General features: G+C 37.3%; 1 protein-coding gene across 1 annotated transcript in view; it reads left to right on the top strand.

Moving 5' to 3' along the window:
* Positions 1-27,265, top strand: part of CLYBL (citramalyl-CoA lyase) — a 207,284-nt gene that overhangs the window by 29,669 nt on the left and 150,350 nt on the right. The gene's annotated exons all lie outside the window — the stretch shown is intronic.

Here is a 27,265-nt window from a genome sequence, read left to right as displayed (position 1 = left end):
TATTTGAAGTGAAGAGTGCTGATGTTTCCACTTTTTAGAATGAAACATGGCCCCTTTTTAAGCATACCTAGTCTGCCTATGAATCTTTATTGCAACAACCTGCATGAATACAAATGCTTAGCAAACAGTTATTATCGCGTGACAACTGAACTATCAACTCCTTCAAATGTATAGTAGTTGAAATCTAGAGAGTATAATTGGGAGCTTATATGCAACAGCGTTTTATTCCTCTGCCCTCTATCTTTTGTAGGGGAAAAAAAGTAACAGAGGAATAGCAAGTTCCCATAAATCATGTACTTCTTTATAAACCTGCTCTGAAATTAACGCAAAGAGACTGTTGAATGTAATATGCTTGTTTTCCATGAGAAGTGGGAGGTGATTCCTCTATTCTGAGAATACAAGGCTTCTGAAAACTAAATTATTTATGAAAGTGTACTAGCTGTACAAAATGATTTTATGAACGAAGAATGGAGAACAAAACTTATGAAGGTTGTTATGGCAACTGAACTCCTTAGGCTGGGATGTGTGCATCTTTAATATAGCAAACCAGTACAAAGTCACTGTATTCTAGTGTGAAAGAAATAAATTAGAATGTGGAAACCTGCCCCTTTTGGTCTTTGCATTTACAATTACTGCATCATTAATCTGTGTTTTCATGGAAAAAATATATCTATGTGGTCGCTAAGAGTTGACAATGACTTGATGGCATGTAATAAAAAAAATAATCTATGTTTGCTCGGTAGCAACTTTCTTAAAACAAAACCAACTTCACAGAAGCAGGGCCGTGTGCATTTTCCCCCTGCTGTCTGCATGATAGTATAATCCCAGAGGCTTGTAACTTGGATTATTATTCCTGCTTTTTGTTTACTATGGAAATATTAAGATAGATTAGACTGTCAAAAGTACCAACAATGTTTGAATGATACCTCTTGATTTTGCTTAGCAAATTCAGGTTATAATTTTATAAAATTAAATCCACACAACTTTTACTACCCAATGTTTTATACCATGATTTGAGAGTAAGTTCCTTTACTTAATGGTTCTTCCATGTAATCTGATTTATGAGGACCGCTTGCATTTTACTACTAAACATTCAGCCATGTGAAAGGCAATATCACTGAAATCCATGTGACTGAGGGGCACTTTTTCACTCACATCATTATTTATTAAAAAATACTAATTCAAAATTTAGAAAACAGCAGAGTTCTCTGACAAAAATAATTCACTGCCCAAATCTATAAGAAATGTATTTGCAACTGTTTGAATTTCCAGATGTCATTCAACTTATATTTGGTTGGTATGTATGTAAATGAGGCTTCCGTGCACATGCAACATCTATAACATTGACATTTTTAAAAACCCAAATGAAATACTGTAGCATTGCTATAAAGTAAAAGATTGCCTAAAGTTTGGTGGGACTGATCCTATGTTATTACTCATTTGGGCTAAATGATTGAGAGTGAGTAGTCACCCTGAACAAATACTTGATACTTAGTAGTATAACCTCTGAGTGTATGTGAGTGTGAGTGTGACACACACACACACACACACACAGACTGTATTTTATCCTAACACAGCTTTTAAAACATTTACTACTAAAACATTGTGTTTAGGAACAGTAAGGTTTTTTTTCCTCACAGTGAACTTATTTCTATTGCATGAAATTACTTGATATTATTTAATTGGACATGAGAGTGTATTGCAGGAATTTCCGCTTTTTGATGGATTAATTGTTTTCCTAATACTTAAAAGGCTGAGATCCAAATATTTTCCCTTTCTGTTGCAAAATTAACTGCAATAAATCTGTCAGACCCAATTTATTCATGGAAAGCATTCCCCTCTGATTAAATCTGCACATTTGTCTATGTCTGAAAGAAGTTGTGAAAGGGAAGGAGAGAGGTATGGGAGCATAGACAGCCTCAATCATATTTACATTTATTTGGGCATTGTAAAGTGATATAGGAGTTCAGAAATAGATGGCTGAGGGGGTCAAAGGCAGAGGAGGGATGCCTCCTGCCCACCTTGTAGGTACAACAGAGTTCACGAGCTTACGATGTAAAAATGCAGAAAGGCGATTCTTTTGTGCTAATGCATGTACAATTTTTATTTTTGCAGGGTCTTGTGGTAGATTGTTGATGTTTTCAAGGTCTCTAAACAAAGTCATATGTGTTAACAGTCTTATTAACAATGTTAAAATGGAATTAACAGCTTGTGGATACCCCTAGAGTACAATAGACTGTCAGCCTTCGCTGCCCCTTTATAAATTGTGTCCTGCTGTTTCTCCTTTGGTTTCTTGTCCAATCAGCAAACTCAACTCCTGTTGAAGCTGCCAGCAATTCAAGTGTGTTTTGCTCCATGTGAGGGGCGGAGCTAATGTGGAATTGATCACGGAGCCCATCCCAACACCCAAGTTAAAAGGATGACCTCCACCTTCTGAAGAACAGCTCTCTTGTCCTGCTTGGCTGTCTGACCTCTGCCTTGCCACTTGGTCAGTTTTAAAAGGCTTTTTCCTCTGTTGTAGTTTACTTTTGTAGTCCTTTCAGTGAAGGAACAAAAAGGTTTTCTTTATTTCAAGATGCATTTTAATTTAAATTTCTATTAATCTTCATGATTTTAGAAAGTCTGCTCTCCTGATATGATCTTGATAACTCAGCTGGAAAAAACAGCACTGGTTAAAGAAAGAAAGTGTTTTGGAAGAAGGGTTTTTCCATTTGCTGCAACTTTAACAAGTTGTTAAAACACACACTGATTTTGAATTGGTTTTGCACTACCCCACTTATTTCAGAGGGAAAAACTTCCTGCATCCAGTAGATTATGCCAAAGTTGTCTTGTGTTTCAGCATTTCAAGCTGTATTGGAATCCAAAATAAAGGGAAAGATGTGTGTGTGTGTGCGCACGCGCATCTCTAGGTATGTTTTAATTTTTTTCCCACTTTTATTGTTGAGATTGCAGGGAAATGCCACACATCCACATGAAAGAGTTTAAAATCTTACTCTGTTTTTGTTAGCAAAAACAGATTAATCATTGGATCAAGGCACTAAATTTTGTAAAACACTGTACATAGAGTTGAAGATCCTTATATTGATCTTAAAAATTAACATTCCTTGTGAAATTATGTATTTTAATGAATTTGGAGCAGTTTCAATTCAAGATTCTGTGCAGTTTTTCAGTTGTCAATAAAGTTGTACAGCACTGAGGAAAATAGTGTTACCATAATACAGCTTATCAAGCTCTAAAATGCAAAGAAACATTAATTAGACACCTTGGACAACAGATATGCTAGAAGGAAAGAGACAAACTGAACACGGCATTGCCACCTTTATGCGGTCTGCGTTTTCTTTTTCTGCGTTTTATTTGAAGTGATTCTGAAATACTGCAGACTTTTATATGATTACACCTTTATTGTCTCCTGGGAATCTGGCTCGTTCTGAAGCAACTGCAGTTAATAAAACTTGCTAAATTAAACTTGTATGTGTTTGCCCTGAATGGGCTGAGAGCACAAATTCTTAAGGATCTTTTCTTTCACACGAGCCCACTTTCACCCCCTAGTTTTTTTAATTTTTAGTTGGAGGACATTGTCTTTGTTCTCTCTGTGGAAAGGTTAAGTTTGCAACAGCGGAAGCTTTTCTACAGAGACTTTTCTTCAGAAGGGTGGCCCTGCAGTCAGGAAATTCTTCTCCAAAGAAGAGGATTTCATCATCATTTTCTATCTGGGAGGCTGCTGAAACTTTTGTGATTTTTAGTACACAATTTGTTATTCGGCAACTTTTGAAGTTTTGCTCTAGAAATGTCTAATTTCAAAGTTGTGCCCTCAGAGGCCAACGAGACTTTTTGTGCTTAAAAGCACAGGGAGGACTATAAACATAATTTTGTGATTTCTTATTAGATGTCTAAGTGGTTTTGAATAGAAAGGTAAACTAAGAGTCCCCCCCTCAACAAAGTCCTTAAAAACAGAGTGTTTGTTAACAGTATGCATTTGTAGAAGGCATCAAGTGTATATTGATACCTTATAAAGGCATTGCACTGAGAAGTTAGCCATATTAAAATCAGTGGGAATTAAATTGGGATTGAGTAACTTGCCCCATGTTTTAAAGAGGCTAAAGTGTAAGTGACTTCTGCTGGATCCAACCCAGTGTAATTTTTTCAGTTTTTTTAACATGTAAATTCAGACTGGTTTATAATGGAGACATTTGTATGCAGTTAAACATAGCAAAAAAAAGGAACAACTTTTAAAAGCCAGAGCACAGGGATGAGATTTGCATTACATTTATGCTCTGATGTGCTCTAAAAATGCATAGCCCATGAATTAAAATATAAAGACATTTCTACACAAAACACGGGTTTTATTGTAGATGAACTCATTGCTCTGTTTATATTTTTTCGAAGAAATATTTTTGCCTGCCTTTCTGGAGGTATTTGCCATATAGAATAGCAATGCATATGTTGTGAAGTCCATATGATCATGCAGGTGTTTTATAGGTACACCTCTGAGAGTTTTTTTTTTTTTGTGACTGCATAAAATCTAATAAATAAATAAGTATTCCACCACAAAATAACTCCGTGGCTATAAAACAGTTTATTTCTGAGTCGCAGCAGTCCACACACTATTTATTTATTTATTTGTTGTTGTTATATATTTATATATTGCCTAGTTCCTAAGATGTGGGTTTGCTAGCCAGCTTAATCTTCGAGTAGGCAGCATGGCTTAGTTTTCACATTTTCTGCTATGCACTGTACCTACCAAGTAAATCTATTTCTCTTTTAATGCTTGATTAATGAAACTGTCTTTATTCATAGCAGATCACATTTTCAGTTGTATGACAGTTGTGTAGCATCCCAGGATGATGCACCAGGACCATCTTTAGTCAGGCATGTTGATGCAGTTGCTATATTGCTGGTGGCTTTTAAATGTTCATTAACCCTGAGGTTCGTTCTGAAGATTTTCCTTGGAGATTTTCATAATTTAAATCTTTGGTTGCCGCTTTCAACATGAAACCTGTATTTTGGGATCACTGACTGTGGGTGGCCCTTGACATTAATTGCAGACAGCCTGTTTGGTGGGAATTGCAACTTCTTTTGGCAAAATGTTGAAATTTGTATGCAGCAAACCATAATAGAATGGCGATGAGTTGTATGTTTCTCTGTATTTTTCTTAGTGCTCAAAAACCCGATAAATTGATTATGGCATGGATACCAATCTTAGCACATAACAAAATAAATAAAGCAGCTCAGCATGGTACCATGTAAATTAGAAACCAGGCCTCCTAGGACCTGCTCCTTGTTCTCATCTGTGCGTGTACCTCCGATTGCTATCTAAGGCCAGTAGAATACTGGAGGCACTGGAAGAACTGGGCCATCACCATTTAAGACAGAGTCAAAACTACCCAAATCATGGCTAGACGGTGGGCAGTATTCTGGAGGAAATCAGGAGCCTGGACCTGGGAGCCATGAGCAATGCCCAGCAGGAATCCACAGCCAGCCAGGAGGGGCAGTGTCAGAGGAGAAGACAAAAGCCCCCACAGCACATGGAATGAGAGGGCAGAGCAGGGACTGAAATCCAGGCAGAGTAACTAATCCACCTCTTCCAGCTAGAATTCACTTGGAAGTTTTTCTTGAACCACCACTCATCTGAAAAAGGCAGCCTTTCATCTTCTTTCCTTTCTGATCTCAGTAAAAAAAAAAAAGTGAAGGCACTCCATTTTTAGAGTCCTTCGTGACCTCTGCCTAGGTTACCCGACTGTGAACACATCTGCTTGAATAACCTGGGGAGAAAAACATATTGTTGTGTACATTCCATTAACAATACCAAGGAGTCTTTAAGGTTGACTGACTGTGAGTACAACATCGTCAACATATAATGTCAGTTTATGTCCCTGAGTTGCCAGTTTACCTCCTGGAATTTTATTTTCTTGATATAATTTCATTAACAATGTTTCTAATGCCAGTAAAAATAAAATAAAAATAAAAGGGAAAGGGGAAAACCTTGTCTTGTCCCGTCAGTATAGTTGTGATAAAAAGCATTTACTATTATTTTGGCTTTTTGTTCTTTATAAATACTCTATATGCTTACGGAAAAAACTGAGCCAGAATTCATCTTTTTTAAAACTGCAAGCATGAAAGGACATTTTAGATTGTCAAAGGCTTTTTCTGCATCAAAAAAGATCCTAGCCGCATTTTTGTTGTTTTGATTTCTCTTATCGATAATGTTCAGTATATGTCTTTTTTAATATAATTTTTAATAAGAATTTTAATTACAGTAGTAAAAACTAATACAAACTAAACTTAAAGAGAAGAGAATGGGAAAAGTGCAATAAAAGAGAGAAAGAAGAAAAAGAAAAGGAAGAATATAATAAAAAACAAAATATATAAAGAAGTGACTTCCAATCTTATCACAAGTATAAACAAATTCAATAACTCTTCACCCCCATAAGGTTAAACAGATATCTTTTCATCCCATGTCCCATCCCTTACCTATAAGCAAATCGATGAAACATCAACTTTTCAATCCTCCCTTGTCAGCAAGAAGTCCATAAAAGGTTGCCAGAACATTGGGGAAAAAAAGAAAAACTTATTTTAACCTTGATCAAATAAACCAACTTTATATTCCTTCCTTGTATTCCTAACAGTCTTAATCTTTAATTCAATCAAATATTGTCGTAGGATTTGAATTCTCTTCAATTCTTCTTTATGCCATCACACAGATTTCTTCAAGGCTTTAACAGGCCTTTTTTGTAGATCCAATAAGAAAACATTTTCCAGGTCATTCTCTTGATGTATCATTTGTATTTCCCTTTTAATTTTTGAAACTTCAGTTTATTTTGTATATCCAGTAAAGCGTCCTTTTCCAAATCATTCTCTTGGCCTGTCATTTCTAGTTCCACATTCTGTACTTTCTCTGTCTCATCAGATAAAATTTGTTCCACATCTGTCATCCCGTCCTTAACATAAAGATAGATAAAGGTAGACATACTCTATCCATAGAAGCATTACTGTCATTACTGACAGTGTTGATAATTTCTGGCTCCATTCTTCAAAGATCTCCTTTAATATTCCCAATGTTATAATGTCTTATGTCATTTTGTAAATCCCGGTATTAACTGACATCAAAAGCAGACTTGTATTTTTTTTCTTCTGCTTAAAATCTTTAGTCCCCTCTAGTGTTCAGTTTCTAAAATCATAACTTGTCTTTTGTTATGACTTGCAATAACCAGGATAGCCAAAATAAGTCTGTTTCCCACAGTGTTGTTTACTTTTTATTAATATATTAATATATTAATCTTATACTAAAAAATCAATATTCCAAATTTATCTGGACCCTTAATTCATTTATAACTTTCTTAGATTGAAATCTTATTTAGCTTTTTGCTGTTTGTTTCAAATTCTTTAAGTTCTTAAGCTTGTAATTAATTTTTCTTTTGTTCAGAGTTGAAGGTAAACTCACCCGATGAAGTCTTTTCAAACTTGTCATTCTGAAGGTCTCTAATAGCTTTAAGATAGTTAATAGGCAATTTCTGAAAGTGATTAGAAAGTGAGATTTGCAAACTTAGTGTCTTTTAAAAAGCTCAAACCCATGGAAAACCACTGTCCTGTGATCTCCATGCAAGGAGCAGCCATCTGGAGGACATATGGACAATCTCCCATCCTCTCTGTATCCGGAGAGGTTCCAAGGGACCGGTCTACTCACTGCTTCCTTGGTCTTTGCCATGGTCGTCGGCTCCGCTTTTGTAGAGCCATCTTCAGTTTGCCACACCTCCCCTGAACAATATTCAGTATATGTCTAATGTCTCTCAAATATCTCCTCAGAGCAAATCCAATCTAATCAGAATGTATCATTTCAATTAAAAAAAAATATTTCTCTGTGTATTTCTGTGAAAAGCTTATAATCTATATTTAGTTTTAAAAAATGGCCTTTATGACTCTGGGTGAGTTGGATTTATTCCTTCTTTATTAATTAAAGAGAAAAAGGCTGCATTCTATGAGAAAGGCTGCTTTCTATTTGTGTTCCTAAATCTTATTCAGTACTTGAATTAAAGGTTTGAATAGCATTTCTTGGAAAGTCTTATGGAATGTTACAGAAATGGTGTCAAATTTCAGAGCTTTATTTAATTTTAGTTTTTTTATTGCCTCTTTAGTTTCATCTTTGGTTATGGGTTGGTAACAACTTCTTTTTATTGATCTGTGAATTTAGTAATTGAGTAATATATTTTTCAAATAGTTTTCAATCTTTTCCGGAACAGATGGCTATTTAGAATTACTCTAAATTATTATTTTAATTCAGAATAATAGTTTACAAATGGCTCCATTATCTCTTTCATTGTAAAAACTTATTTTGTTGTGTCCCAAATAGAAGTATAAATTCTTTTATCCTGTTCCTTATGGAATTGATAAACCAACAATTCTGTTAAATAAATTTCAGTTTCTTGTAGCTCTGATTTACTACCAATAAAGCTAGTTGATTCCATATTACTCTAACCTTTTATTCTGTATCTGAAACGGGATTTAAATTTATGCCTTGATTCTAATTGTTTCAGATCAGACAGCAATATATCTTCTTGTTTCTGCATGGATTTCTTTCTGTTTGATGGCAGAAAAATAAATAAACCTCTCATAAATGTTTTGCTAGCATCCCATACTGTAGATAAAGAAACATCAGAAGCTAAACTGATTTGGAAGAAGCTTTTTAGTTCCTAATAACACGTCAGTTTAATGTTCCCTTGTAATACTAAAAGTTCATTAAGTCTCCACCTTTTTGATCTAGAAGCTCCTCTATTCAGTCTTACAGTTATTGGATGATGTTCTGCATAAGTAGGAGCTGCAACTTCTACATCTGTAAGATTGGTTAACAGTGATTTAGAAACTCGGCACATGCCTCTCCTTAAAATATGAACTGAACTATAAGTGTTCTCCCTATCTGTGGGATATTTATATCTCCCCGCATCCAAGAGAGATAAGAATGACATGTACTGTAAGCTGAGACATTTTTAGCAAGTTTGCCAGTATTCCTTTTAGGTGACATAGTTTTATCCACGTATTGTGGGGGGTGGGGGTATTCATATCGCCCTCTGTAATTCAAGAAATAATTGGAAAAAAAATATTTTGTAGAACTGTATTATAATTTGGACATAAACTGAGGCAGCTGTTGTTCTGGCTTCAGTCTGAAAACACAACATTATGAATCTTCTTTACTCCTCTTAGATCTGTTTTTCTAGAGCCTATGCCAAATTTTTCACACATCTAGTACTCCATTTTTTCCCCATCTATCTCAGGCTGCAAAGCCTTGGGTGATCCTAGTAGTCTCCACTCCAAATACTAACCAGGTCTGACTTAAAAAAAAATCAGCGAAGTCTGTATTGTTACCAAAAAGTATAGGAGATAGATGTGCATCTCATTAAAACAAAACATGTCAACAGGGTAGTACATCTGAAGCAAGTATCACCCTAAGGCTGTTGTTAGTCTGCAAATGCCTGGGTGAGCAAGCCTGTTTTAAGTTATCGTTTGAATCTACATCTACAACATGGGGCCTAGCCATACTGCTATGAGAAGTATATTCTATAATTGGGAATCTTCATAAAGAAAGTTCTAATCTAATCTAATCTAATCTAATAATCTAATCATGAATAGAATAGAATTGCTATCATGCTATGGGCCAGATGTTACTATGTGGTCAGGTTTTATCTATCTATCTATCTATCTATCTATCTATCTATCTATCTATCTATCTATCTATCTATCTATCTATCTATCAAATTTGTCACCACCCATCTTCTCCCACCAGGGGAAGTTTTTTTTTTTAAATATTAATGGCATTAACATTGTTGCCTGGGAGACTAGTAGGCTTCCTTGTGCTGTTGGTTGGCCATTTTGAGAAGAGGCTGCTAGATTAGATGGGCTGAGGGTCCAATCCGGCAAGGCACTGCTTATGTTCTTATGCTAAGTGCTTAGGTCTTTACCGACTAGTGTCAGCACACTGAACTGGTCTTTGGAGTTCACTGGCAACAAGTACAATGCTTTAAGGATCAGGAATATGCATTTTCCAGAATGAAGGAAGGTAGTATACCTGAATAAGCAGCAGCTTAGGGTATCTAATAACATCTAGTTTCTTTCCCAGTGTTAAAATAATTATGATGATCATGTTAAAACAAAAGAAAGTGGAAAGAAAGAAAAATAAAAAATGGTTTGTAAAAATTCAGACTGGATTTATGGAAACTTGTCAATGAGGAGATGGACTTTTCCCCTTCTGTGTTATATAAAATGGCTAAAGTGTCTGATTGATTCATTTTTAGATAAAACAGATGGGACTCTCAGATCATGCACTGTTAAGCCTTTCTTTGGAATTGGTGCCACTGTGACCAGAAAGCCCAGATGGTGCTTAAATCTGTTGTTTTTTAACAACCTTACTTCTTTGATTGTATACCCAAACACGTTTAGCAATTCTTAGTCATTAATTACTGATCCAGTTCTGTCTGTTGGTACTATGATTTACCAAAATGCACCCCAAAGAAAGGAAGCTATGTGAGAAAGGTTGGGAAAATGAATCAAAGCCAGTGGAAAAAATGCTTCTTCACCTAATAACACTTTTTAAGAGCTGTTTCAACTTTGCAGACTGTACTAGAACAATAGTGGTCTCAGCTGAACCAGAAAGTATAGCGCATGTCATAAGGACTTTGTAGAATGAGAGTCTCATCTGTGGGAACAAGAGAGAGCAGCAGGTAATGGAGGAAGCAGACTGGACTTACGTTGCCGCTAAAATATTTCAGTCGTTTTAATCTGCTGTTTTCTGTGCCAGACTGAGTTCTAATCAGTGTCATTGTGGCTTGTGAAGTCAATGCTTGCTAAATTGACCTCTGTCTTAGAAGATCAACCCGACAGAGCAAAGAATAAAAGTGGTGCATGATTCTTATGGGAGACCATAGCAAGTTGCAGGTTATGGCTTGTCAAACCAAAATCAACTATATTCTGGCTTGACACTATTTGTGCTTCCATATGTTATCCATGGTTTTGTTTTCTCCAAATATTCAAATTTAAATTGCAAGTTCCTGGAAGGAAAAGCCTTAAAGTACTATGTGTACTGTTGGTATTGTGGCAACCAAAGTTATAATAAATGTTATGGTTTGTGATGCCAGCACTATTTATGACATCCTGTGGAACTCTTTGTATTGCACGGGGAAACTCAGCAGTAATGTGTGAGGTTTCACTGGAGACTTTACAGATCCACGAAGAAAGTAGCACTGTATGTTATGGTTGCTTCAGTGAAGAAGCTACTTGGGTTGATGGAATTTGTGTTGTTCTTCATGCATACCATAAATTATGATTAGCAACTGGTGGGCCAAGAATCAAAACTAGTCTGTTCTGAAAAACACCCTTAACTTTAACATGGAGGAGAGAAAAGAATATGGAGGAAGAGATAATTGTTGCATACCAGTGAGTTTCTTATCGATGTGCCTATGCCAGATAGATTCCCAGTTTCAATTTACATTTTCTTACGAAAGCCTGGAAATAGTTTTGTTATTATACTAAAGTTTGATAAAGAAAATGGAACCTCCTCTTATTTTCTTTCCAGCGGTGGTTGTCTTTTCCTTTCTTTAATGCCACCCACATCTCCTTCCCTGATGTTTCACTCTTCAGGATGCTGTGATAATCACTGAAAGAAAACAATTTTATCCTGAGCTGGTCTTTAAACCTTTCCATAATGTGTTTCCAAGAGTTTTTTGGCTATAGATATTAAAGCTTGTGTTTTTGCAATTTCTTTGGCAAACTGCCTTGAGGAGAGAGGATATAGGGTTTTCTTGGAACATTGCCCAATGTAATTTTGCAAAAAGACTGACTGTATTTTAGTACGTGTCATTTGTTGGAGACTAGTTGTTGTAATGGCATTGATTCACAATCTCTTTTATAGTGGTTTATCACTTTTTCATGCTAATATCTTCTTCAACATCAGAGCATAATTTTAATGGCCACTATTTCATTTCTACATAAAATGTCTTATGATTGTTTACTATTATAGCCATCAGGTTTCAATAATCACTGCTCCCCCACCGGGGAGTTGGGTGAGAGAAAAACGGATGAAGGGCTATCAACTATGTAACTTTTTATATCTCTGCAACATCCCATAAAAATATTTAAGGTATCTTCAGTTTTATTCTACACAGTAGTAACTTTAGAAGGTTTATAATCTTTCTGAGAAGTGGTATGAAACTGAGGGTTTAATTCACATAAGATGTTTTACACTTCACACTATTTGTCTATTATAAATTTAAATAGATTGATAGCATCTGGCATGCTATGCTGGCTACTTTTTAACAATGTTTTTGCTTTATTTGGATTTATGTTCTGCCTTTTAAAACAAAAACAAAATGCCCCCCGGGGAATGGATTACAGTGTATAAGAACTGCTGGATGAGATTGCTCCCTGGATTTTTTTTTCTTACAGCATGGTTGAAAGACAATTAACCTGCACCCATATCATAAAAAACATGATTCCTGTCATCTGATTTTATTTATGTATTTATTTATTTGCTAGATTGATATCCTGACTTTCCTGCAGGTGCTCAGGGTAGGCTAAGAGAGAATGTGTCCAGTGCAGTTACCAGTGGGCTTCCGTGCTTGAGGGTGGACTTGAACCTGTGTCTCCCTAGTGCTCATCCAATACCTTAACTACCCCATGATTTCAGGATTTATTTGTCACTAGACAACCTGTGACCCATTAGGTCATCGTTTCAGAGATATTTCCTTACTAGATTCCTCAATGCTTTCAACAATGGCAGAGCTTCTAATGTACTGCCTTCACTGGAAAAGTTCTTAAAATTCAGGGAGATATTCAGAGATGTATCTGCCTTGAAAGTAGCCAATGTTGAACTGTAGAGCACAGTCAAACATCAGGAGTTGACCACAGGAAATGTTTTATGACATTTTATATTATGATGTCATAAAATGTTTTATGATAATTTTTATGTCACAAAATATTTTATAAAATTTGCCGAATTTCTATTCCACAGGAGTCATGGGTCCTGGATTTTTGACCCATTCTGTTAAGTTAGCCCATTTGAGATACCTTGGTTCAAAAATTGTTGCCCTATTATGCCCTGGTTTGCCTAGTTAAAGGTTACAAAGTATCAAACAGACACAAGACTTTTAGTAGTATATAGATTCTGTATACACTCACCTATAGCTTTGTACTCCAAATCCCTAGACTGATGGGCCTAGCATTAGACAACATTACACAAGAATGTTCCTTTGATTATGAGCTTTGACCAATGAACTATGGTACTGACTCTTTGGAAAATGAAGAACAACCCCTAAAGTATCCACTGATCAAGGCCACGCGGCTACAAATTCTGCCAACTAGAATACACCAAAATATAGTGGTCTGAGTGACATTATAACATTTAGTCATTCAGTATAGATTATAAGGCAGTGTCCATTAACCTGGGTGTCTTCCAAACATGTGGACTTAATGCTCTCAGAATTCTCTGATGGCTATGATGACTGTCAGCTCTACGAGGAAGACCAGACTAAGAAACCAATGCCATACAGGCCAGGACTACTTTTATTGTAACAGCTATGATAACAGAATCTTGCAAGTTTGAATGTGCCTCCCTCATCCCTTCATCTTCATGTGAACTAGGGAGGGGCCCGAGACATTTTCTCAAATTCCTTTCTTGGAATGGGCTCAAGCCCCACTTATCTGACCATTGCCTTGGTGGCAGCTCTTCCTCCTCAAGGCCATTCTTTGTGCCTTCTATAGCAACTGAGGAATTCTAGTTACTATTACTCACATCTGGAGAATGTAATGTAGTGACTAAGTTGTTGGGCTAGGATCAACAAAGGAAGGAATTAGGTCACAAGAGTCTACTCACTATGAAAAAGGAGACTGAACATGTGCTTTCAACCAAATCCCTTTTTCAAGTCTAGCCTCACATTCAGTGCCATGGAAGTTCGCTATGTGACTAACCTACCTTACAGGGGGCTGTTATTAGGTGGGGGGAATCAGAGGAAGGTGTATCAGGTACACCACCTTGATTTCCTGGAGGAAATAAGAGAGAGGATATAAATCTAATGAATAAGTAAATTAGGGAAGACTGCTATAAAGCTTTGAACTGAACAAGCCAGGACTAAGGCATTCTGTGTACTTGCATTCAGTGCAAGAGGGGTTGTTCTGGCCTTGAGCACATCCTGTTTTATTCAGAGTATTCCTCCTCCCACAAATCCAGTAATAATTGCCATGGGTGCAAGTAAAAAACCTAATTGGGTAATGTGAGCCCAGGTCCTTGATTCAGCCCAACTCTTGGACTAGAGTCTTTTTATTCAGATACATCAAGGAAGGAAATCCTTCATTGGTTTGGTGAAATTTCTATCAGTTTTCCTGTCCAGTTACAATCCACAGCAGCATCTACTGGCAAATGTAAGGTGTGTGCAGTTTAATTCTGGAGCCAGAATGCTGCCAGTTTTCAGAGGAATTCGGTCTTGTAGTAGCCATGTAGGAGATTCTGTAAGTATGCATCCTACTTCTTTTGTGAAAGAGGGCTAACCTGCACATTGCTGCCCAAATTGGAAGAAAAGGCTCCAGGATGTTTCGTGCAGACCTGGGAAGTTGCTACAGTAGATGCTGGGATGGGGTGGGGTGTTGTTTTATGATGGAGAAATCAGGAATGCTTAAGATAAGAAATAGATTGTCTATACTAGTTTTTAGCTATGTTTCTTTTTCTTATCTCAAACCTGTAATTTCACTGCCATATTATTTCTTACAATTCTGCTGCACTTTACATAACGTTGTATACTCTGAAAAGGAATGACATACATGGCATAATGTCCATATAAAATAAATCTGGAAGGACACTGAGTTTATATGTTGTGTTAAAGTTGGAGTGGGAACCTCAGGTCATTTGTGGTTTCCAGAAGGCTGAAATCTTCAGTTTATTTCTTATTTTATGGGCTTGGGGATCTTAAAGAGAAAGCTTTTGTGCAACTTTGGCTGGTACACCAGAAGAATGAGAGACACCGATGTTGGTCACCTCATATACAAACTTTTTGAGGACCATATGGAACCTGTAGCTAGTGCAAAATGCAGTGACTCACATAGTAATAGGAACAACTCATTACTGTCATGTAACACTGGTAGTGCAAGAGTTGACTTGGTTGGTTTCACAGGCCAGTGCAAGGTACTGGGGGAAACTTAGAAAACCCTGTGTGACTTTGGACCTGGTTATCTCCAAAATTATGCTGTACAAATCTGCCCATCCAAGGCACTCTGGTAGAAGTATATGCTGGGAGTACTCAAGAAGTGGGCATTATCTGCAGGAGTTCTCCTATGGAATGCCTTGGCACCAGAAAAAAGATCTGCACCCACCCAAGTTGGCATTTGGGAAGCTGTTAAAAATGGGGCTTTTTAAAAGAGCATTTGGAGACTGAGAACTGAATAGTGGTGTACCTGAGCTGGATGTTGATTATTATGATATAAAGATTATGTATTATATTACTGTATATTATCTATTATTATATAAAGATTATTGTGTTTATTAATACTATATGAAGTGCTGTTATTGTTCTATTGTAGCCTGTCAAAATGATTGAAGTGGCATCAAAGCATTTCTAAGAAGATAAGAAAGGGAAGATATTGGGCATTTATAGCACTCCTTAAAAATAAAACTCCAAATTGGGTCTGAATGAATGCCTGAAACTTCTGCAAAGTTTAGGACCCCTATTTTGCCCAACCTCCCCAATGCTCCTAAAACTTAAGCCGTCATTCCAGAAACCTAATAAGAATAATTCTTTGCCTTCTTCTTGAAGATGGAAAAGATAGAACTGTCTGTTCTTGTTTTTGTATTTGCTGTTAGAAAGCTGAGCCTTTTGTGTGACATCCCTGATAATGTAGCCTGTCTACTAAGCCTTAACTTCCCATTTCTTGTCTTTGTGGATATTAAGACAACACAATAGCCTTAATGTTGGTCTTAAACTGCAGGTGTATTTTTCTCATACTCTTTATAGTCTGACATAGAAACAAGTTGATTTGTCACATCTTTGGTTATTGTATCCTTCAAATGTGCCTAGGAATTAGGATGGTAACAGCTAGCAATGATTACCAAGCTTGGTTTTTTTTCCTCACTTGAACAAGAAATGTGGACCTGTACAAACTGCTCTACAAAGTTTACTTTCAGGAAATCTTTACATACAGATTTCTAATGCACTTTTACCTTTTTCCTCTGTCACCAGATTTTTGCAAAGATGCTGGTCTCTGCATTTTAACGAGGCATTGTGCCATCTACAAAACACTTCTCTCCTGATATACCCACCATAGAAGTAATATATTTTTGGTTTCTAAAGTCAGAAATTCTTATTTGAAAAGTTTAATTATGGGGGAAACTTTGACATATTGCTGAGAAGATTAGATTGCATCCCCAAAGGTGAGATAAAAGACATTTTAATTTTAAACTAATTCACACCAATTAAAAGATGCAAAAGAATGTTGTACCAATCAGTTGTTAATTATGCATCACTTTACTTTCCCTGTGAGAAAAAAAATAAGCAACTTTTGTTCCATTTTGTTTAGGATGTAAACAAGTAATTACATACTAATAATTATTGGGGCAGCACCTCCCCTTCCTGCTACTATAAATATCCCAGATGGAGGAATTAGGTTCAAGAGGTATTTGCTATAGAGTGCATCTCTTCCTCGGCATTCTCCTTCAACCTTTTTTCCAACAAGAAAGCCTAGCTTTATCACTGCAGAAAGGATCATTTTTAAATCTTGGGGTGTATGGATGGGTGTATGTGTCAGAAGTGTAACTTGGAGCCAAAGAATTCAATTTACCAAGTACCCAATATGCCACAAGGTGCAGAAACATTAGAAGCAAGAATCAATAACGTGTATTTCATATACATAAGTATAATTGAGAATTGCTAATTATGGACATTGAATAACACTTTTGTTTAAAGAAAACACTCTTCAGAAGACCAAAAATTAGATTTATAGACAGGAGCGTCTAGACTGTATGAAAGATGAGTGAAAAGAAAATTAGTTACAAAGGCTGTGAATTAAGATGACTGGTATATTTTTCTGATTTGTAAAAAGTGTGGATGTTAACGATAAACAGTGAACAAAGGTACCAGAAGGTGTAAAATAAACAAAGAGTTTATGCTAATTCTAAGAAGCGAGGGAAAAAAGATCTGTACATTTTTAAGACTTCCATATTTATATTATATTGTACATCAGATAAAAATACATAACCAGAAAAAGAAGAAACATAAGAGTTAAAAGCCTTTGGTTTTATTATTTTCTGTAGAGGGACAGTGCTGGCATATGCTTAACTTTCTCAGCTAAATCAGGTGTTTGTTTTTTCTAGCTTCTGGACGGATTTTTCTCCTTTACAGTCTGAGAAGAACCTTGGGATGCTGTGTACATAATCTGTAGATCAGTGTTTCTCAACCTTGGCTACTTTAAGACGTGTGGACTTTGCTGGCTGGGGAATTCTGGGAGTTGAGGTCCACACGTCTTAAAGTGGCCAAAGTTGAGAAACACTGCTGTAGATAGTTAGAATCAGGAGTATTGTCCATATGGAATTCCCTTGGGGACACCAGTGAGTTTGTACCCTGCAACTTGGCTTATGACCTGCTCTATCTTTTGTCTGAGGTTCTTCCCACTTCTCCATTATTAAAATGGTAGAAAAGGAACAACCCAATTTTGCAACCGAGAAAGGAAGAACAGGGAGCTTTTGCTGCTTTGGAATCCCTATATAGAAAAGGTGTCAAAGCTGAATGAAAAGTAATGCCTAAATGTTTTAGGTCACCAACAGAAGGCAATACTGATATGCTAGAAGTTCTAACATGTTCTTTAGCATCTCTTTGTTCACTTCAGTTGGAAAGAAGTTGCTGTGAGAAAAGGTTGGATTGCTATTGTTTGTGACTGTGAGCTGGGGTCTAGAAGGGGGCTAAAGTGTAACTTAATATGAATACGCTCCTCCCCTCCCTGCTACCCCTTTCCAAATAGTCTGCAGTGAGTACTCATCAGTGCACTTTTACCAACATGCCATGATTGAATTTTTGACTGCCAGGAGAGTCCCTCCAGTTGAAATCCACTGCTGAATGTAGATTGTTTATGAGAGAACTGTGTTGATGTGAGTACTGTGCATTACTGGGCCAAAAAATGTAAAGATGGTGAACCAGGATGGTGTGATCAAAATCAAAGTGGATCATCTGTGACAACAACCAATGAGTTTCACATGAGAAATGTTGGTGAATTAATTAAGGACAGTCAGATCACTCAAAGGGAAACTGCTGTCAAGGTTGGCATTTCACAGGAATATGTGGGTCACATTAGATGGCATAGGTGAAAGCTTCAAGGGTTAAAATTTGCCAGCAATTGTTACACTACCAGAATGAAAGTGAAGAATTTCTTCACATCATTAGAACAACTGATGAAACATGGGCTCATCATTATGACCCAGAAAGGAACCATCTGTCTATGGAATATTATCACAAAGCTTCACTTGCAGGGAAAAAAAAATGAAAATCTTTGGCAGGAAATCTCTTGGGGAACACAGCTATTCATATGGCCCTGGCACCACTATCAGCTCAGCACCACACTGAAAACTTTGAAACAGTGATTAAGTAGAGTGCAGGAGCACAAAAAGAAAATTTTGCTGCAACATGACAACAGCTAGGTCTCACACTTCATGAGCCACTCAAGAGGCAGTTGTGAACTTGGATCTTACTCGCTTACAGCTTAGACTTGGTGCCATGTGACTTATCTTTTTCCAAAATTGAAGGAATACCTTCATGGGCATCTGTTTGATTCAAATGAAGAGGTGGAAAGGACTGTCAGGACCTAGTTGAAGAGACAAGATGTTGAGATCTTTTGTGATGATGACTATGTGGAGAACTAAATGCAGGTAACAAAAAATCTCATTTCAAGGATCATTTTTGTTTCTTTTACATATTAAAATATCCATATTTAAACTAAAGTTATAGTGGTGGAGGCATTACTTTTCATTCAGCCATCATAATAGTTCCCATGGAAGCTTGGCTGATCTTGAAAACTTTGAATGGGTTGGATGGGAAACCACTAGACGATCCCAGAGTTGTAGGCTAGTCTGGAAGTTGAAAAAGCATCCCAGGAGAAGGTAGTAGCAAACTAGTTCTGTATTATTATTTTAAAAATTACATGGACATGTCAAACCTACTTCAAGAGTCAGACTTGCAAGGAGGAATTACCTTTTAATTTGGGAGCACAAATCCAGTTATCAAGTTGGTTTTATATGTAATATATATGAAGAATGCTGCAGATGTACAATTTTAAGTAGGTTTTGATTCTTGTATCATCCTAAATTTATCATGAAAATATATTCCTTTCCATCCCTGATCTACAAACTACTTTTCAGAAAGTCACTTAAACTTGTAACTCTGGGGAACTTGTGGCCCTGCAGATGTTGCTGACCTACAATCCATGCAGCATCCCTCATCTCCCAGATTGGCTAGGGCTGCTGGAAGTTGTGACACAGCAACCTCTGGAGGGCCATGTGTTCTCCATTCCTGATCTAAAGATAATCTCCAAAGTTTGCTCTGTTGCTTTTTACTCCTTGAAGCACTCTTTCATACTTCGATAGTGCAGTGAAGAGTGAGAGACCCTTCCAAGTCATTAAAGTGTAAACAAATAATTGTGATTTCAGCCTTTATCCCAATAACTCTCTTGAATGAGCTCCCTTCCTCCTCTGTTTGAGCCACTTTCTATTTGGAAAGGGATTTCAGGGAGGGGAGGAACATAGTTCACATTGCTACACTTTACCCCCCTGCTAAACCCCAACTGTGCTCACAGTCACAGACTATGACTAACAGAGTCTAACGGAGAAGTTATTTCTTCAACCTGCTCAAAAACGACAAATGTTTATGGGATTGGTCTGTCATAGTACATAGTCTGTTAAAAGAAACCCTTTAAAAGCTACAAAGATAAATATGGTGGAGTGCTTATAGGATAAAGATGCTTAAACATAGCAATACTCCTTTTTTGGTAATTTGATTTCATACACCATTTATTGTCTACTTATTTGCTTTTTGGGTAAATTATACAGTATACACTTGGGTAAATTATATACTTGGATTCTGGATGTCTCTCTGATTTTTCAGATGAATTTTTGCTACTTTGAAATTACTTCATATTATACTTTCTACTTTTAATTATTTTAGGATGAACTTAGGTGCATTAAAAGGTATAGAGTAAATGTAGGAAATGTATCAGATAAGTCCATTTATTGTACATAAGGAATGGGCTCCCGCACTCAGTTGAGGGCCACCAATTGTATTATAGACCCAGGATTTATTGCTCCAGAATGTATGAAATTCTTTATGTATTTGGCAAAGTTAGCAGTGGGGAAGGAGGGATGATTTAGCTTTTGAAATTAAGATTTTTGCCAAGTGCATCTGCTAACAAATACCTTATTTTTCCTCAAATTCACACTTAAAGAAGAAAGTCCGTTATCCATGCACAACAACGGGCATCACACATACTTGAAAGCATTCCATAACTTCTCAAATGACAGTGTTGTAATGTTTGACCATGATGTGTAACTTATATAATTTTCTGCAAACAGACTTTTATTATTTGCGCAAGTACTGCATTTCCAGTACCTGTTAAATTGCAGAGCCAGCCAAAATACTTTTTGTAGTTGAATGGAAACACTGTGATAGGTTTATTAAGCCGACTCAAGAAGCATTTTAACCTTGAATTTCATTGGGGACATATTCTTTTCAGCCAGCATGTTAAAGATAAGTTTAATTTACATCTCAGTATTTGTGCCTAACCTGCTTCACAACTTCAGTGGAAGATAGCATTGTGCTCAGTATGCCAGTTTGAAACAGATATGGCATTGCCCGGAAAACACTGTATAGGGAACGATCGAGGGCTGTTCTCTGCTTTGCCCCTATGTTCCTTGTCTCTTCTAAGGCTTTTGTTTCAGTCTATTTTTCCATTCATTGTGTTATGATTGAAGTAGGCTGAGTCATTCCCAAGTAATCTGTGTAGTTCATTCATCAGTTCCATGGCCGAATCCCAGCTTTGCCTACCAAAGTTCCCAGGTCCAGTCCCTACATTTCCAGGTAGAGCTGGAAAAATCCCTTTTTGAAATGCCAGAAGGTGCTGCTGCCAGGGGCTGTTCCTCACAACTGAGCTGAAGTGCTAACTGTCAGTCCATGAGGGGGCAGAAAAACATTGTCCCAAACAAAACCGAATTGTTGGGCTCCTTTGGACACAGGTCCAATGCCGTTCCAGAAATGTAGCTGTTTTTAAAACCAATGTGGAAATGTGTGGGGAGATTGTGCTATGAAGTAGCAGAAGGAGAGAGACTCTGCTCTTTTTCCTGTTTTACTGTGCAGCCCTCCAGGGTTGTGGATCAGTTGCTGTTAAAACTGCTTTTGATTTCAACAGCTTAGCATTATTTGGTGGGAACAAGAGGAGAAACTAGTCTGAAGAACCAGATGCTCCTACTGCCCAAGACAGAATAGCCCCAGAAGACAATTGCATAGAGGCTAGAGGCAAGGGTTGTGCCCATCCATCCAGAGTGGTCAGTGGATGCCAGGCCAGTCCTGTCCCAATGGGGCACCTGATTGGGTCACTGAATGGTTGATGAAGCATGTCAGGTTGCACCCATGATAAGTCTGCTATGCTTGTCACCTGCTTAAAGTTAAAATTCTACATTAATGCTTTAATGGCTAAGGATGACTTTAAACTCTGTCAGGTATACCTTCAGGATCAGATTAAGGCAAGGTAGTAAGGATAGCAGAGAAAAGAAATTGTGGGGATATGAACACTGTTGCAACTGAAATATCTGAAAGAGGGCCTCTCCCAGTTGCAACCTGTCTGCTTCTGAAGATCATCAGTGCCTACATTTCTCCAGGTACTATTGGTCCATTATGTTTCTGCAAAGAAAACGTAATGTGGTGACATCCTTCTCATAGAGCATCTTCTTTATAATTGGCAGCTGGTGAAGCAGAGGTGAAGATACCTGAGTGCAGGGAAATCTACAGTACATACATGGGATAGGTGGGAGTCCAAACCCAGACCATGCAGTTGAAGCCACCTTCTTTTTTGATACACACCACTGCCCCATCCAGGTACTCCTTCCTGACTATATGTGGAACCAGGGTTCACAGGGAGGAATTTCAAGAGGCAAGTACATTCAAAATAATGGATGCCAATTAGAAAACAGGGGAAGGATCTAATCTGTACAAGACTATAAAAAACATCCTTCTGTTGATGGCGTATCTCCAACATACAGAAACAAAGGTGGTCATGTGAACATATATTTTACAGCTTCAGCTACTTCCCACTGCATAAAGAGGCAAAGCAAGACCAATAAATAGACTAATGCATACAAAATAGGAAGGGATAATGGATCATTTCTGCCTTCATGTTCTCCTCTAAGCCCCCCTAATCCATTTTGGAAAGACAAACTGAGGAATAAATTTGTTAAGGAAATAATCTGCTTTTTGGGGATGGCTGCTCCTTCTAGCTTCCTTCTAGTGCCTCCAAAAATCCATATGTGGTTGAAATAAAAAGAAGCAACCTCATACATTGGCTGTGGACATTTGAAGGGCTGCCCTATGACAGACAAATGTCTGGGTCCTGATTGGTTCTGAGGGAACCAATTAGAACCACATATGGAAACCCCATAACAGGACTCGCACAGGAATAAGCAACAACTGAACATGCTCACAACTGGGCCACAAGTGGTCCTCTGAATGAAGATCAGGAGGAGGTGACAAGCAACTAGAATGACTGGCTCTTTTCTGGGGCAAAAAAGAGGATGCAGACCATATTTGATAGGTTATTCTTTAAACTTCCAGTTTAAAACCATTGTAAACCAATGTATTTCCTAGAGTTTCTAATTGTTCCAGACGCTTTCTTGTTTTCATTAGATAACTTACTAAGATATTAATATTATATATTAATAAGTTATGAATATTATTAAAAGATTTTGAATATTTCCCTTTTATTGAAATAAAAATAGTGAATTAAAATCTATTCCCAGGAAATAGTCAACATTTTTCTGACATTTAGGAACATAGTCTTCTTCCCTGCTCCCCTTCAGTGTCCATCATTCTCTGTGTGTATACAACAAGAATTTCCAAAACTTTATTTAAATAAAGTTTTATTTTAAAATAGAAAGAGGGCTTCCTGTTAAATCTCATGCCTTTGCATATCATTAAATATAGTGAAACCAACTCCTGAGTAAACTTGCATATAGTGTGTGTGTGTTTGTCTGTGTGCGTAAATCCTAAATATATGGTGCTTTATGGAACTAGTTTTGAGTATTGTTTATGAGCTATTTTTCAAATTTCTCAGTATGATAATAGCTTTCAGCTTTTATATAATTAAAGGATAATCCCAACTGACTTCTGACAAAGTCAATGGGGGAAGCCAGATTCACTTAACGGCCACATGATTCACTTAACTGCAGTGATTCGCTTAACAACTGCAGCAAAACGGTCATAAAATCAGGCATGACTCGCTTAACGACCACCTCGCTTAGCAACAGAAGTTCCAGTCCCAATTGTGGTCATAAATTGAGGACTATCTGTCATGAGTGAGGATGGCGAGCAGGGGGCTCCCATCCAGGCTGTAAAGCGCATGCGTAGTACTGAGGAATTAGGTGGCCATTCAAAGAGACACAGATCGGGCCCGCCTTAGTCTTTGGGGTTTCTATGTCTGGGTTTTTCCAATGCTTCTTCAGTTTGTTAGGATTCTCTGTTATGTAGCAGTAATAAAACACTAGAGACCTATTCCTTGTCTCAGCGTGGTTCCTGGCTGTTAGGACATCATCTGTACATACCTACAGAATGATAGAGCTGAAACATCACATTGTTCTTACATTGCTGGTGCTTGCGCTCCTTACCTTTACAAGCTCTCCCTCTGCCACCAACACCCCGCCCATAGCGTACCTGACATGTAGACCTAACCTCCCAATCAGAAATTGTGCTTTTCCTGCTTAAGAGATGAATCCAACAACATTTCCATGGAAGTCACATTTTTTGGTTATAATTTATTAAAACATTTAATGGAACAGAATAGTTACATGAGAGGGGGGTGAAAAGAAAATAGAAGGGAACATAGTGGGTAAAGAATAAAATATCAGTAAATTAGGAGTTTACAATTATCACAAAATTTAAAATTCATTCATTCATTAAATGTATAGAACTAAGTTCATTAGGTCATCTTAAGAAATAACTAGAAATCTCTATAAAACTCTAAACATGATATTAATATTTATATCACCACTATTTGTTATTGTTCCAAGGATAAACGTACAGAATCATGTAAAGGGAAAAGGGGGAAAAATGAAGAAAAAAAGAAAAAAGCCACAAAATGTTATGCCAACGCAGTTGCATTTAGAAGTCATCAGGTCTAATAAAAACCGCCTATGATACCTACACGGGCTTACAAGCTTGATGATCTCTCTTTTTTTCCCCTTCTCTTTCTTTATATCCACTGTTAATCCCCTGCTATGTAATATATATAAGGATTACTTCCTATTCTGCTGAGTAAACTTGGACTTTTCTTGACTAACCTGACAAATGTTGAATATTATAAGCTGCTATTCACTTGGCATGCACAACTGCCACTGATTGTCATGCAAATGAAAGTGAATTATGAAATATAAATCTTACACGTTGTGTAGTGTCAAGCTTCTCTTGGAACTCCAGAGATTCTCACATTCCAGAGACTTATTTTGATTGCCCCAGGCAGAGTATCCATCGTAATCTTAAATGCAACATCATAATAATGGATAGAAAATGCCTATTTTGTGACTTTGCCATCTTTAGAGCTACTTAGAGAGACCATTAGAAAAATTCACATCTATACTGCAAAAGAGAAGGATTAAATTAGTTCCAGGGAGACTTAAAGAGATAACAGAGGATGAATATACGCCTTGTAACTGGCAGGCGGGAAAGAGCTCTATACTGTAAAGTCAGATTTCCCCATTTCGCTTGCTTGAGCCTTGACTAAGTGCTGCTTGAATCAGTTCATGGGAATATAGAACTTGATTTTAAAATATGTATTCAGTGCTTATTACTCTGTTGGGCATTTTGGTATTAGATATGTTCGGTTTAATGGATCACCTCAAAATTCTAATGAACTTTTCCGCCAGGCTACTAAGCCTGTGAACAATGCGGTTGGAATTGCCCCCTAATGGTGAGGAATGGAGCCCAGATGGCCCTTTAAAGGTGATAATTAGGAAATACAGCATATTTGAATAGTTAGAAGAGAAATTTGTTAAAGGCAGTCAATCTGTCTAAAGCAGTCATATTTTCTTAATTGTTTGTATGAGCCTTAATTTGTTTTGAATGCAAGAGTCATATATTTTTAATATTAAAATTAAACCTGCTGATTTCTCTGTTCTGATTTATATTTGTTTTAATTTCGTTCTTGGTATCTTGTCTCCTGAATGTGTGCTGGTATAATAAGTATATAGATTTGAGATAATCTGCTGAGCCATATTTATTCATTTGTACTCAATGCCAAAATGTTATTAAGACTAGAATATTTGAATGAAAATCAGTTGAGTTTCATAACTATCAACTCAGGCTAAATTTCAGGAATTGTTAAACTTGTTTTTGACCTAAATGTCAAGTGTGAAAGTTGTTGTAGTATACAAATGGAAAGAGTATATGCCCCATCTTATTTTTACTATGCAAGCACTTCTTTATTAGATGGTTGAAAAGTATGCAATTGTTGAAAAGTCAATAACATTTCTTTAGCATTTTTTGAGTCCTCCCATTTTACTAAGCTACTGTGTTCCCTTTCCTCAAAAAAGAAGTGTCTGATGTGCAATTCAATTAGAGGAAGAAGAATAACTCTACTGGATATTTGTCAGTTGTAGCAAATATCCTCAGGGATTGTCCCCTGCAAATGGGAGGATCGAAGAAGAGCCCTCGAAGACCTGGTTCCAGGGTAAGCCAAGCTATATTTACCACATCAGAACTATTTTCCAGAATTCTCTGGAGTTTAGGGCTTGGAAACAGAGTAGGAGGCACGTAATCTGCTAGAGGGCCTGCCAACAAAGCTACACAGGAGCTTGAAATGTTTGTGGAAAACTCAAGGGATGCACTGTAAATTTCAGGAGAGCAGGGACCGGCTTGCCTAAGACATTTGGCTGCCTGAGACTCAGGAGCCAATGATCACTCCATGGCAAAATGTATGAAATTAAGGTCCAAGGGCCATTTCCCATGCATGGTGATCAAATGAAATGAATAACAGACAATGCCGTTTCTGTTTATGTTGCCCAATATCAGCTGCCTCACCTGGCTGCCTCATTCTTCTATGGAGGGAATTCTCTTAAACTGCAGATAAATGTAAGTCATCCTTATCCTGTGAAACATTATTGTATATTTTCCAAGTACTGCTATCCTGTTTGGATTTAAAATATGCAAACACAAAGAGATTTCAGGGCTTATAAAGATGTAAAGGTGCCCTAAAATGGATCCTAAAATAATTAGGAACATGGCAGTGGACTGCAATTCCATACTGGTATACTTGACCCAAAGAAAGGGCTATAGATGTCCTGGGTATGTAGGTAGAGCATTGCAGTTCAATTTACTGGCATTGACAATGCAATTTACTTCTGAATTGATGCGCATAAGATTGTGCTGTGGAACTTACAAAGAGACTGTTAGGAGTTTGTCCATTGACTGAATAGGCTGCAAAATCCAGTCTGAAATAATGCTTCCCCTCCCTGATACCAGGGATTATGAAGCTTTTTAGACACATTTGGAATTTTGAAAATGTATGTGGGCACTCACACAAAATGGCTGCTGCAGAAGGCTTTCCCATTCACAAAATGACAGCCATGGGAGATCAAAGCACCAGTTTATCGGAATGCTTTTTGGCTCCCTTGTGGCCTCCTCCTGCCCTTGTTTTCCTTCCTTCCTTCTTTCCTTCTTTCCTTCTTTCCTTCTTTCCTTCTTTCCTTCTTTCCTTCTTTCCTTCCTTCCTTCCTTCCTTCCTTCCTTCCTTTCTTTTCTGGGCAGGTAGGCACACTTCCAAGCTGAGCCCTGCATCATTTTTAGCCTTTAAGAAGGCTTTTGAGGCTCCTTTGAGGCTCTCAGGCTTGTCGCAAAGATGATAATGCCAGGGCAGGAACCTGGCAGACCCCAAAGCCGGTTTTGTGGGTACAAACACTGTAACTTCAGTGTTACTGAAAATAATGTTGTGACTTAGAGTTTTGATAATTAGAATGAATAGGTTATAGAAAGAAGGGAATTATGATGTAATCTTAGAGAGT

The sequence above is a fragment of the Candoia aspera genome, chromosome 5 (genome assembly GCF_035149785.1).
Source record: "Candoia aspera isolate rCanAsp1 chromosome 5, rCanAsp1.hap2, whole genome shotgun sequence".
NCBI lineage: Eukaryota > Metazoa > Chordata > Lepidosauria > Squamata > Boidae > Candoia > Candoia aspera.
This window is presented reverse-complemented; position numbering and strand designations above follow the sequence as displayed.